Raw genomic sequence first — 12,005 nt, 5'->3', positions numbered from 1 at the left:
CCACAATAAAGCGTGAATCACATTACACACCGAATAATAAACATAACATAGAAATATACAAAATTCTGCTATATGGGTCAGCAGATAATATCACTCACAAATACAGATAAATATATATATTGATGTAAAACCACAACCCGGCTCCGCCGACCACCCACGTAACACTGTGTACAAGATATCTAAAAGGGTTATCGACTTATCGGAGTTCAGTAACTTTAATGGATAGGTGTGCAGTGGATCAGAGAAGAGTTGCTTAGATTCTGAGGTGGATTCGTGTTCTGGGTGCCGGAAATCTTAAATTTTGTTGGCGGTTGCGGAGGTATGCATGTCACGAATCAATTCGTGACATTTCCATTTTGTGAGAAGCCACGAACTATTAGTGGAAAACTCACTGTGTATTGCTCAGTTAACCGTTTCTCTCTCCATTTCAGAGTATACTTTTCAAAACATTCGTCACTTTCAAAAGTGACCGATTTAATGCACGTCACTAAGTGCTCTACTGAGCGATACAATTGTTTCTTTATTGTTCGCCCCTGCTTGCCTCAACCGTTAGCCACGCCTTCTTCCGGTGGCTTGTGCGTCCTGCCTATACATCATTTGAATTCAGTCTAGTTGTGGCTTTGACGGAGAGAGGTCCTGTGCTCCAGAAGTGTGAGAGGTCAGCTAGCACCCAAGCTCCACAGAGTACAGTTTCTCCAAACTCCCACCCCTTGGTGATACAAAGCATTCATCGTTCAGTATTTCCTTTTGTTTTCGTAGTCTTAAGAGTTTAGTTAAGGTGTTTTTTCCTAGACGTAAGTATTTAGCTTTGTGTGAGTGAGTGAGTGCGGTCTCATTGATTTGATTTGAAATGTAACGTTAAATTTATTTTTTGTAATCAATAAATTTAACAGTTCTTTCTCTTGAGCTTAATGTAAAGTAAAATCTTGTTTCATTTCTCCAAATTAAGCTTATTTCCCACATAGCTCCTAGCTTGCATAGACGTTTGACTATTCATAACTGGTACTTAGACCAGTCTTGTTGTATTAACTTAAAATCCGTTGTGCCAGATAGGAGTTAAGCATCAGCAAGGACCTGATATTATTATTAGTATTAGTTATTTATTGTCAGGGGTGAAGTAACTTTCTCCAGAGGCTAACAGTACTAATTCAGCATTTGTGAGTAATTAGTCTCTGCTGTGTACTGTTGAGAAAGTTTATAAATTCTCGTTCTGAGAGAATCGTTTGCGAAGCAGGCCAGCGTAAAGTAATCATTGCTTGATGTAGCAAGACAATCATTGTCCCTGCTCTTTAATATTATTGAATATTAATATCAATTAAATAATATTTAAGCATTCATTTTAAAAACATTGATATATTTTAAAAACCCCGTGACAATGCACTGTTTGAGATTGCTTAACAGGGCAGACGAAGATCGTAAAATTAATTGGTTGTGCGAGACGGTAAAAGTATTCCTGTAAGGTAGAAGCATGGCAGCCGTAATTTATAAATGTTATGGGCATTGGAGGAGGTATGCCCTCTCTAAGTGCATCCAAGTTAGTGATGGAATGGTAACTTTTTGTTGGGTTGGTTTTTTGCATTTTTAGTTACGACGACGATAATTGCTTATTTATATATTTCATCATCATCATCCCCACCATCATTTTTGTGTTATCCATTGCTAATTCTTTATTGCCCTACTATATATAGTAGGAACATAAGGGCCCGGGGCAAGGTGACTTACCCAAATCTTTAAAAGCAAGAGAGAGAGAGAGAGAGAGAGAGAGGAAAAACCGCCGTCTCTCACTGCATGAATAAAATAGTCTTTGTTTCCAAGAGTATTATAATAAACAACGCTATCGTAATAAAGGGCATGATTTTTTTCGTGTGTGTGTGTGCGTGTGTGTGTGTAATAACGAGGACACTAGTTTTTTTCTGTGCATATATTAATTGATGTTTTTTTGAACCTGGGATATGAAAAATAAATGTTTATAAATGAACCTTTTGTATTGTTCTGATGAAGACACTATTTATTTATTATTTACGCGTTAATGTTTTACCGATGGTTCATGGTAAAGAAGGAGGAGGGGAGGGGGAAGAGGATGTGGTAGTGGGGAGATAGAGGAGGAAGCGTGGAAGAAAAAGGGTGTGTGGAGAATGAGTAGGGACGAGGGGGGATGGGAGAGAGTTACAGGGAGAGGGGAGAGGGGAGGGAGGGATAGAATGGATGGGAGAGAGGTACAAAGAGAGGGAAGGGAGAGATGAGAGGGGATGGGAGAGAGGTAGAAGGAGAGGGGAGGGAGAGATGAGAGGGGATGGGAGAGAGGTACAAGGAGAGGGGAGGGAGAGATGGAAATGGATGAGAGACATACGAGGAGAGGGAAGGGGAGGTAGAGATGAGGAGAGAGGGAAGAGGGACAGAGGAGTGTAGGAAGAGAGGAGGGGAAGAGGTTGGTGAGGAGAAGAGGAGGAGGGAGTTTGGGTCGGATGAAGGATAAGAGGAGCGCTGGGATGTTGTAGGAGAGAGAGAGAGAGAGAGAGAGAGAGAGAGGGGGGGGGATGGTGGAAAGGGAAGAGAAGGGAGCATGAATTTGTTCACTCCAATAGAGGTAGGTGACTGTCTTCCATCCTTAGTGTTATTAGCTACATGATCAAGAGCACTGAGAGCACATACCTCCGTCAAGGCAGCACCATCTCCTTATTCATGTTTTATTTTATATTTTTCTGGCCTTGACGTTGAATTTTGATACTTTTGGTCCAAAATTAAAGACTTTTTCTTCTGACAATCCTTGGTAATGATGGAACAGTTGGTAAAGTTCCGTGAGATTGATTTTCCCATACTGTTGGCGACACAGACAGAGAGACAGACAGGTAGGCAGACAGATAGAGAGACAGACAGACAAGTAGGCAGACAAATACAGAGACAGACAGACACGATCAAACCGAGCTCCTAGACACAACCTCCATGGCGTAGGTAAGAGTTCTTCAAACAAATAATAATTCCGGTCAACGCGTCCATGACATACAACCTTTACATTATACTTAAATAAGGGTAAAGCGTCTGTGTACACTGAGGTTACATACATACAAACATACATACATACATACATACATGCACTCATACATATATACTTACATACATGGACAATTTCATGACACATTATGCTGTAGCCCAGCCTACGGTCGCAGGTATGTGTGTGTGTGTGTGTAACAGAACTGATGGAAGGATTGAGGGTTAGCCAGGGAGTAAACCTGTCGTATTTTAGAACAGTACCGGTAGGTCAAAGTCAAGGACACAGGGCTAGATCAAGGCTTGAATTTGCAAGGTCAGTTTAAACATTTTTGTCCTCTTTAAACCAGACTTGCTCCTCACCTCTGCTTCTACTCACCATTTTTAATCCAATATCCTTTCCCTCTAATTCATCTCTTACCTGTCTTCAGTCATATATTTTGTCGTTAGTACTTTATATTCCACTCAAATGCCTCCATAATCTCTCTCTTCTGATCTGTCCTCTTCATCATCAGTGCTCTTCTCTCCCCCGTTTCCATTTTCTGTTTATTGTTCTATTTTCTTTGCCTGTCTACTGGTGTATTGATATTCCTAGAGCATTATCCTATCACTTTTTTCCTCTTCGTGCTCCAACACCTGTGATCTGCTTTGTCTGTGTTCCTTTCTGTGTTTCGTGTCATCTGCCTCGTTTGTATCACCCTGGTGTCGTGTCTAGAGCCTTGCAAGTCGGCTGTCCTTTCCTCTACGTATATATATATATTTTTCTCATTGTGCCGCTTTACCCTGTTCTTCGTCTCCCTCATGTACTCCTCTGCTTGCCTTCCCTGCTGTGTTCTGTGTCATTTATCGTTAGTGTATTGTCCAGCTCGTATATCGTGTCATTCGTCCTGTTCATCGTATATTCTTACTACTGCTTTATCCTGTTCATTGTCTTAGCTGTTCTCTCCTGTGCCTGTATTTCCTGCCGTGTTCTGTGCCAGCTGTCGTGCTTGTATTGCCCTGCTGCTGTGTCTCCAGTCTTGTCTGTCAGCTGGCCCCTACTCCACTCTGGCTCACGGTTGCCTTCACAAAGCGATGCACAGGTCTTGCTTTTCTCCCTCATTCTCTTCCCTTTTCTCCTTCTCTCCATAGTCTCCATACTCTCTAACATCTCTTTCTCTAATGGGGGGGCCAGTGTTTTCCCGTTGGTTTCAAATGTTAATTTTTGGCCACTGGTTGGACTGTCTTCTGGAAGGACTTGCAAAAAATTGATGTCGCCATTTTTTTTGGCCATTTCCTTATATGTTTCTGTCACATTTAAATTATTGGCCAAATCGTGCTAAATAATTTAATTACGTTACCCCAAAAAACAACATAAACACTATTGTATCCAAGTCAGACACCCAATATTATTACTGAAAGTTTACATTTTGATAAAACAATAAAACTCCTTTCAACAAACTAAACATTTTTTGCTTCTATAGTGTACAAAGACGGATAATGTCATTGCGGAAACAATTACGTTACCCCAAAAAACAACATAAACACTATTGTATCCAAGTCGAACACCCAATATCATTACTGAAAGTTTACATTTTGATAAAACAATAACACTCCTTTCATCAAACTGAACATTTTTTGCTTCTATAGTGTACAAAGACGGATAATGTCATTGCTCAAACAATTCACGTTACCCCAAAAACCAACATAAACACTATTGTATCCAAGTCAGACACCCGATATTATTACTGAAAGTTTACATTTTGATAAAACAATAACACTTCTTTCAACAAACTAAACATTTTTTGCTTCTATAGTGTACAAAGATGGATACTGTCATTGCTCAAACATGTTTTTCTTCATTCTTTCCATCCACCATTCTGGCTGGATCTAATCAGGTTTAAAAGAGGATAGATCATTAATGTGCAGCTAGTGTTTTTGTTCACAGTTAGATGGAAGGATCTCCTTCTCCATCCTCATCAAGTCCCAAGAGTGCATGGCTGACGTTACTGCACACCTCCTCATCGGCTCCACACCTATACATCTCGGAGCAGTTGAGGCGTGGGGATCTACAGGAACAGTTGGACACGCAACTGGTCTTCTTGCACCCACACTTAATGAGGTGAATAACTGTGGCTGGAGCTGGAGGATCCCTTGTTGGGACTGGCACTAGTCTATCCCCCTCTTCTTTCCACCCATGGCGTGTTGCTGGTGGTAGCTGAGGGTGGGGAATGTCATCCTGGTACCACACCATGGCCTGGTAATGTGCTCGGGCAATGGCTTCATGTAAGGCTCCTCGTGTCAGAGGTAGCTTTTGAGCTTCTAGTTGTTTTTTGGTGAAAAGCTTCCACCTGAGATCACCAACATCCACCACAGTGGTACCAGGCTTATAGAGCTGGCAAACAGATGTTTCAATGGCACGTTCAGTGTCAACACCCAGTCCTCGCAGGTTCCCAGGGCAGCAAATGCAGATACCACCTCCATGGAGCATCTGTTTAGTGCTTGCCAACAGGTCAGCTTCCCCTTGCCAGCAAATCGGCCTATGTCGGCTCCAGAGAAGGCATGAAATCCTGGTAAGGCTTCAGCCTTTGCAGTGCCAAGTGCATTCACTACTGGTCCCAGTGGGATTACCCGCTTCTTGTTACCCACACCAGTGACGAAGTAGGTGTTCCTGCAGAGCTGATGGTAACGGTGAATTGCAAGGACAAGCACATCAGTGTCAGGTGACTGAATGTAGAGTTCTGTTGCTCCTCTTCGAGCAGCATCCAGACTGTGTAGGATAAGCCTTGTGTCAGCTTCTTCTTGGGAGCTGCAGAGATGTTGAACATCCATAGAGTTTGAAAGGATCTCTTGCCGTGAAGTCACTATGAAGACCTTGGACTTACCCTCAAAGTGGTCACTAAATTTCAACAGAAAAAATTGCGACATCATTTTCCCACTACTTAGCAATGCTAAGAACACATTCATAATGGTTGCCAAAAATTAACACGCAAAACCAACGGGAACCCCAATCTGTTACATTGGCCCCTCCACTACTCCGTACATGAGGCCATTTCCAGCCATTATGCAGCTGCAGTTGCCAACGACCATAAAGGAGACCATTTTCCCCCATAAGGTTATCAGTACCTATATCCGGAACCGCTGAGAATCGGACTCATGTTGATACAGCATTTTTTACCACAAATCAGCCCCTGATGTTGTTAGTACGACAACTCCCGAGACAACTCGCGTGTGTGTGTGTGTGGGGGGGGCGTTTTATTAAGCTGAGAGTGAGGTATGGAGCCTGAGAGTCTTAATACTGTCACCATTAACCCTCAAGTATTGCCGCCAGCACCAAAGGATTTTACTCATCTAAGAAATGGTACTGAGGCCTGAGGGTTGTAATGAAAAGTTTCACATTTATTTGCATATAACTGTAAATTACGAGACTAGTGCACAATATGTTCTTTTCCTTTGTAGTGGAAATGCATTATTATTTTGCACACACACACACACACACACACACACACACACACACACACACACACAGTTGGGTGACGTGGAATGTATTTGGTTTAAAATTAAATCATCATACGGAGTTTGAAAGAGAGAGAGAGAGAGAGAGAGAGAGAGAGAGAGAGAGAGAGTTGTGGGAAGATTTTTTTTTTTTTTTAATAACAACAGAGGAAGGAAAAACAAGTGAAAAAAAAAATCCATGCACCAGATTACTGGTGTCCTCTGTTCATAAAGTATCTGTAACAGGTAGACTTGAACAGCTGTAGGTTGAAGTTTGGAGGGAAACAACTCTGGGGAAGCGAGTTCCAGAGAGATGCACTTCGGGGAATGAAAGAATTCTGATAGGCAGAAGTTCTGCAATATGGCTGAGTGACATTCCAGTCATGAGCGCTACCAGATGCCCGTGTAGCACGAGGGAAGGCATAGAGAGGTGGCACCACGGACGCGACTTCATCGAGCATATGTCATAAAAATATCTGTAAAATAATGCAAGGGAGGCAACATTCTTTGTTACTTGTAGGGGAGGTAGTTTATTTGTAATGGCAGGTTGTTAATAATTCCAACAGCTTTTTTCTGAATTTTGTCTAGTTGTTTTAATGCCTCTCCACATCCATTCCACAAGGGTGAGCAATATTCACGCTGAGAGTGCACATGACTCTTATAAATTATAGCTAACTGCTAGTCAGTAAAGAAGTTACGAACTCTGTACATTAATCCATGTTTCTTTGAGGCAGTTTTAGCAAGTGATTTGACATGAGAGGTCCAGCTGAGGACATTGTTAAGTGAGATGCCGAGAATTTCAGTGGTTTTGGAGATGGGAATATTAGTAGCACTGAATGTAATATATGAATCTGGCAATAGCTGTCTATTAGTAAATTGTATTTAAGTTTTACTAGCATTAAAAGAGACAAGGTTGTTTTGTCCCCATTCACTGATCGTAGATAGCACTTAATTTATGGAGATAGCTGTACTGAGTTTAGAGGTAGAGATATTAGACTTTGTAAATGGGTGTGTGAGTGTGAATGAACTATGTAGTGTTAAGTCATCTGCATATGAGTGGATGGGATTGTGGGTGACAGATAAGAGATCATTAATATGAACCAGGAGCTGGGTTGGCGCCAGAACTGATCCCTGCAGCACGCCGGCGTTAATTGAGTGGAAATTGGAATTTACATCATCTACTTTTACTCTTTTTTTCCTGTCACTGAGATACGAGGAAATCAAAGGAACAAAAGACGGTAGTCCATGGCAAGGGAGTTTAGCCAGCAGGGAACGGTGCCATACTCTGTTGAAAGCTTTAGAAATATCAAGGGCTACTGCATGAGTTTCTCCATGTAGGTCAGTTGATTGATGGATGGTATGAGTTAACAGATTAAGTATGTCAATGGTGGATCTTTCGTGAAGAAAACCATATTATCTATCACTAATTACAGTAAGTTGTCGGATTCAAGATGTTTAACAATGTGCTTATTGATTAAAGTTTCAAATATCTTACCAAGAGAAGATGTGACAGCTATTGGTCTGTAATCAGAAGGGTCAGAGGAACTTCCTTTCTTCGGAATTGGATGGATATGGGCTTATTTCCATGAATTTGGGAATGAAGAAGTACGTATGCATGGTCTGAATAATTTGGCTAGAACAGAATATGGAATATGTCAAGAAATATAACCCTATAGCTTGGAAATGCCTACTTTTCCTTTTGTTATGCCTAATGTCAGACAGTTTTACAATATTCTAATAGCTTTTTTTTTCTTATGCTTGTAGGACAGTTGAAAAGGCATGCTCTATCTGTGGACCATTGTAACTTGCAATACTTTGGTGATAGAAACTCCGTGTACAAACAGCTAGATAAGGAGTTTATTACAAGCTCATAGTAAAACAGTCTGCCCTTCTCGGCTGTCTGCTAAGAACTGATGCAATAACGCCGTCTTCAGGCGTGGGAAAGGGTGCTGACCTAGCAAGATTAGTGGGGGCATGTATGCATTGGGGGGGGGACATATATACATCGGGGGTAGACATATTGTGGAGGGGGTACACTACTTCCCCGGGTAGCTGAGACGGTGTCTCCTGACACCGGGAGTTAAATGGTGTTTGATTATAGTAGTAAGGCAGGACCGGGAGGTTTGTACAAGGGATAAGTATGATACAGGGGCAGTAGGGGAGACATGGCCATGTTGAGGGGAGGGAATTAGAAGGATATATACAGATGAGATATACAAGGATTAATAGGTACAAATGCAGTAAGGGTCGAAGGTATATATAAACATAATGGGAATTACACAATAATAGTTTGATACATGATAAACAAGGAGTAGATATGAGAGTTCGATTGTTGTTCTTCCTACATTTTTTTTGTTTTTTTTGTATTTTCTGTAGGATACACTGTCACTCAGTAATGCATGAAAGAAATACCATCATTTTCTAGTAGGCAGAGTGCTGTTCACAGTTTGGTTAATTGTTAGATGGCAATGGTAGTCACGGAATGTGAGGGCACTAAGTACGGGGAGTTTCTACGTCGTGTGTAGGGCGTACTATGCCTGTAGCGACTCTGATTTCCTGGAGTCGACGTTCCATTTTTCTGACACAACAATGCACTGCACAGATGATGAGTAGAAAATCTATGAAAGCGATAACCACAGGGGGAAACACAACTGTTGGATGAACCCATGAACGGCTGAAGTCCAGAGAGAATTGATCCATAATGAAATCACTGTCATTGAGGAAGGTGAGCATGTGCAAGTGAGGGGAGGTGATGGTAATGTTGGCAGATGGTAGGGTTGAAGGCATGTCGATTGGTTGAAAGATGTCATAGGAGTGTTTACGAACAGCTTGGTGATAGTGAGTGGCGTAAGTGATGACGGACTCTGATTTGACGGTACAATAGTCAGGTGCTTTGTAGAGACCACTAGCGGGGACGGAGCGAACGGAAGAACCAGGACACATGATTGTGACAGAGATGGGAACAGCAAAGAAGAAATACTGGACATGGTTGAGGTGAGCATGGTGGACCGGGAGGTCAGGAGCTGGGACAAAAGAACAGGCCGAGTAGATGGAATGGTTGCGAACTAAAGCAGACTCACAGGGTGTAGCATTGCTAGGGAAAATAGTGAAAAGGTGGGCAGCACAGAGACGAGAGATCGGAGTAAGGGAGGAACATTGCTGGAGGTCTGTGGAAGAAAGGAAGGCAACGGAAAGATGATCATGGGAGAGGAGGAAATATTCTGAAGGAACAGATACCTGTAACAAGGAGTTGTTGAGGAGGAAAGGGAAGGGAATGATGTGGAAAAGGTTAAAGGTTATGGCAGAACGGAGAGGAATATGGACGACGACGTATGTAGTGAGAAGAGTGGCTTCGAGAACAGGATAATAATATTCAAGGGAGGCGGGGAGAGACCGAAGGTGGAGTGAGCCCATTCCAGGACAGAACGGAGAGCTGAGACAGGTACTAAGTCGGCAGTGACACGTCCATTGATAGCATCGACCAGGATACGAACCAAGGTAGAGACTTGAGACAGGAGAGAGTCAACGGCCAGTTGGAGATTATCCATGTTGAGTTTGAGGTAGAAGAAGAAAATGTGTCAATGAGCTCAGTGAATCTGGTACTTATGTATTGCAATTGCCAGGAGAGTGGGAGGAAAAGGTTATAGAGATACTCATTCGGGTTGTGTGTCCCCATGAGGGCCGTGAGATGGTTCCTGATTCCGTGGAGCTGGTGCGCGTAGGCAGGTAGGGCAATGGCTACGTCGGCCAGGGGCGCAAGATCGTAGCGCAAGGAGACCTCGCCTCCTGAGCCGACCAAGGCCCCGGGACGTACTCCATCATCGTCCTGACCTGACCCAGACCCCAGGAGGGTCAGCACTGCCAGCAGGGAGATCGCTAACATCGTACAGTAGAAACGTGAGCGTCGAGATGGATGACGTGCAGGGTGGCTGGGCGTAGCTGGGCTGGGGCGGGGCGGGGCGGGGAGACGGGGCGGGGCGGGGCGGGGCGGGGAGACGGGGCGGGGCGGGGCGGGGCGGCGGTGGAGAGACAGCTGGGCGGAGAGGAGAAGAGACGCCGCGATGAATCACCGGCAGGGAGTGGCGGTCTTAGGAGGCTCCGTAATGCAGACCAGATGCAGGCGACGGCGGAGGCCGGTGGTGGGTGGGGAGGGCAGATGTCGGTGCAAGGCAGGTGTAGAGCTGGTGAATTGCAAATGCAGAGAATGGTGGTGGGCAGACAGCGGGCAGACAGTGATAAGTGGCACCGTGGGGGCAGGAGCTATGATGAGTCCGGAACAGGTGCTGGGAACAGGTGCAACAGGTGCGTAGGTCGGCGACGGTGACACATGCGGTCAGGAACAAGGCGTATGGGTGCGGTTGTTTGAGAGGTGAGCACTGGTGAGAAAAATGGTACACTCGAAAAGCACAGCCAAGGTATATAGGCATGGAGGAGGGGCGAGGCTGGCAGATGCGAGTCGTCGTGTATCTTGTTGTATCACTAAAAAGCCAAGGAGGTGGTCAGAATGTGATGGTTCGAAACACCGCTGCTACCAAATGTAACTTGCAATACTTTGGTGATAGAAACTCCGTGTACAAACAGCTAGATAAGGAGTTTATTACAAGCTCACAGTAAAACAGTCTGCCCTTCTCGGCTGTCTGCTAAGAACTGATGCAATAACGCCGACTTCAGGCGTGGGAAAGGGTGCTGACCTAGCAAGATTAGTGGGGGCATGTATGCATTGGGGGGGGGACATATATACATCGGGGATAGACATATTGTGGAGGGGGTACACCATTCTCTTGTAGGTCATAATTTTTTTTTTTTCACTCCTAATCCTATTCAAGCCTAGGTAATGAACAGAAATCCTTACAAGCGAAAAGCAGTAATGAACAATAGGATTAACATTGTCCTTTTCAGTGACTGTACTCTTTATGCAAGTGATTATATGCATCATTCAAAGGAAGCAAGAGGAGTGTGAAAAAATAGGGGGGAGGGTGAGAAGGGAGGAAAGAAGTGTGAACTCTGAAAGAAGAAAGACAGGAATAGGAAAATTAGCTGGTGTGAAGGGTGATGAGAAAAGAAGGAAGTTGAGTGAAGAGAGAGGGAAGAACGGTGGGGGAAAGAAAGGAAGGATGAAGGAAAGAAACCAGGAGTAAGAAGGGAGCAAAGGTGGACACTGAAGAGTGGGAAACTAGACACGGTTTCTTTGTCACCAGATTTTGTATATTTGGCTGAGTGATAGAAAGGGAACAGCGAAGCCCAGGTTCAACAGTCAGCTTAGATCTGTGTTATGTCTTTATTGCGAATTGTGTGGAGAACCCCAACTCACGTAGGCCTAATGCTTCTTTGTATGCCCAATGCATCATTAAATGCCCAGTGCTGCTTTAAATGCCCAATGCTTCCTTAAATGTCCAGTGCTTCTTTAAATGCCCAGTGCTTCTTTCAGAGCCCAGTTCTTTGTTTAAACGAAGAGTTGTTAGACTTACTTTCTGGTAAGGCCCAGAAAATGTCCAAAAATTCTTGTAATGGATCACTTTTTGTGTTCTGGATCACAAGGAAAC

The sequence above is a fragment of the Coenobita brevimanus genome, chromosome 1 (assembly GCF_032717465.1).
Source record: "Coenobita brevimanus isolate Jiangsu-jjx chromosome 1, ASM3271746v2, whole genome shotgun sequence".
Lineage (NCBI taxonomy): Eukaryota > Metazoa > Arthropoda > Malacostraca > Decapoda > Coenobitidae > Coenobita > Coenobita brevimanus.
This window is presented reverse-complemented; position numbering follows the sequence as displayed.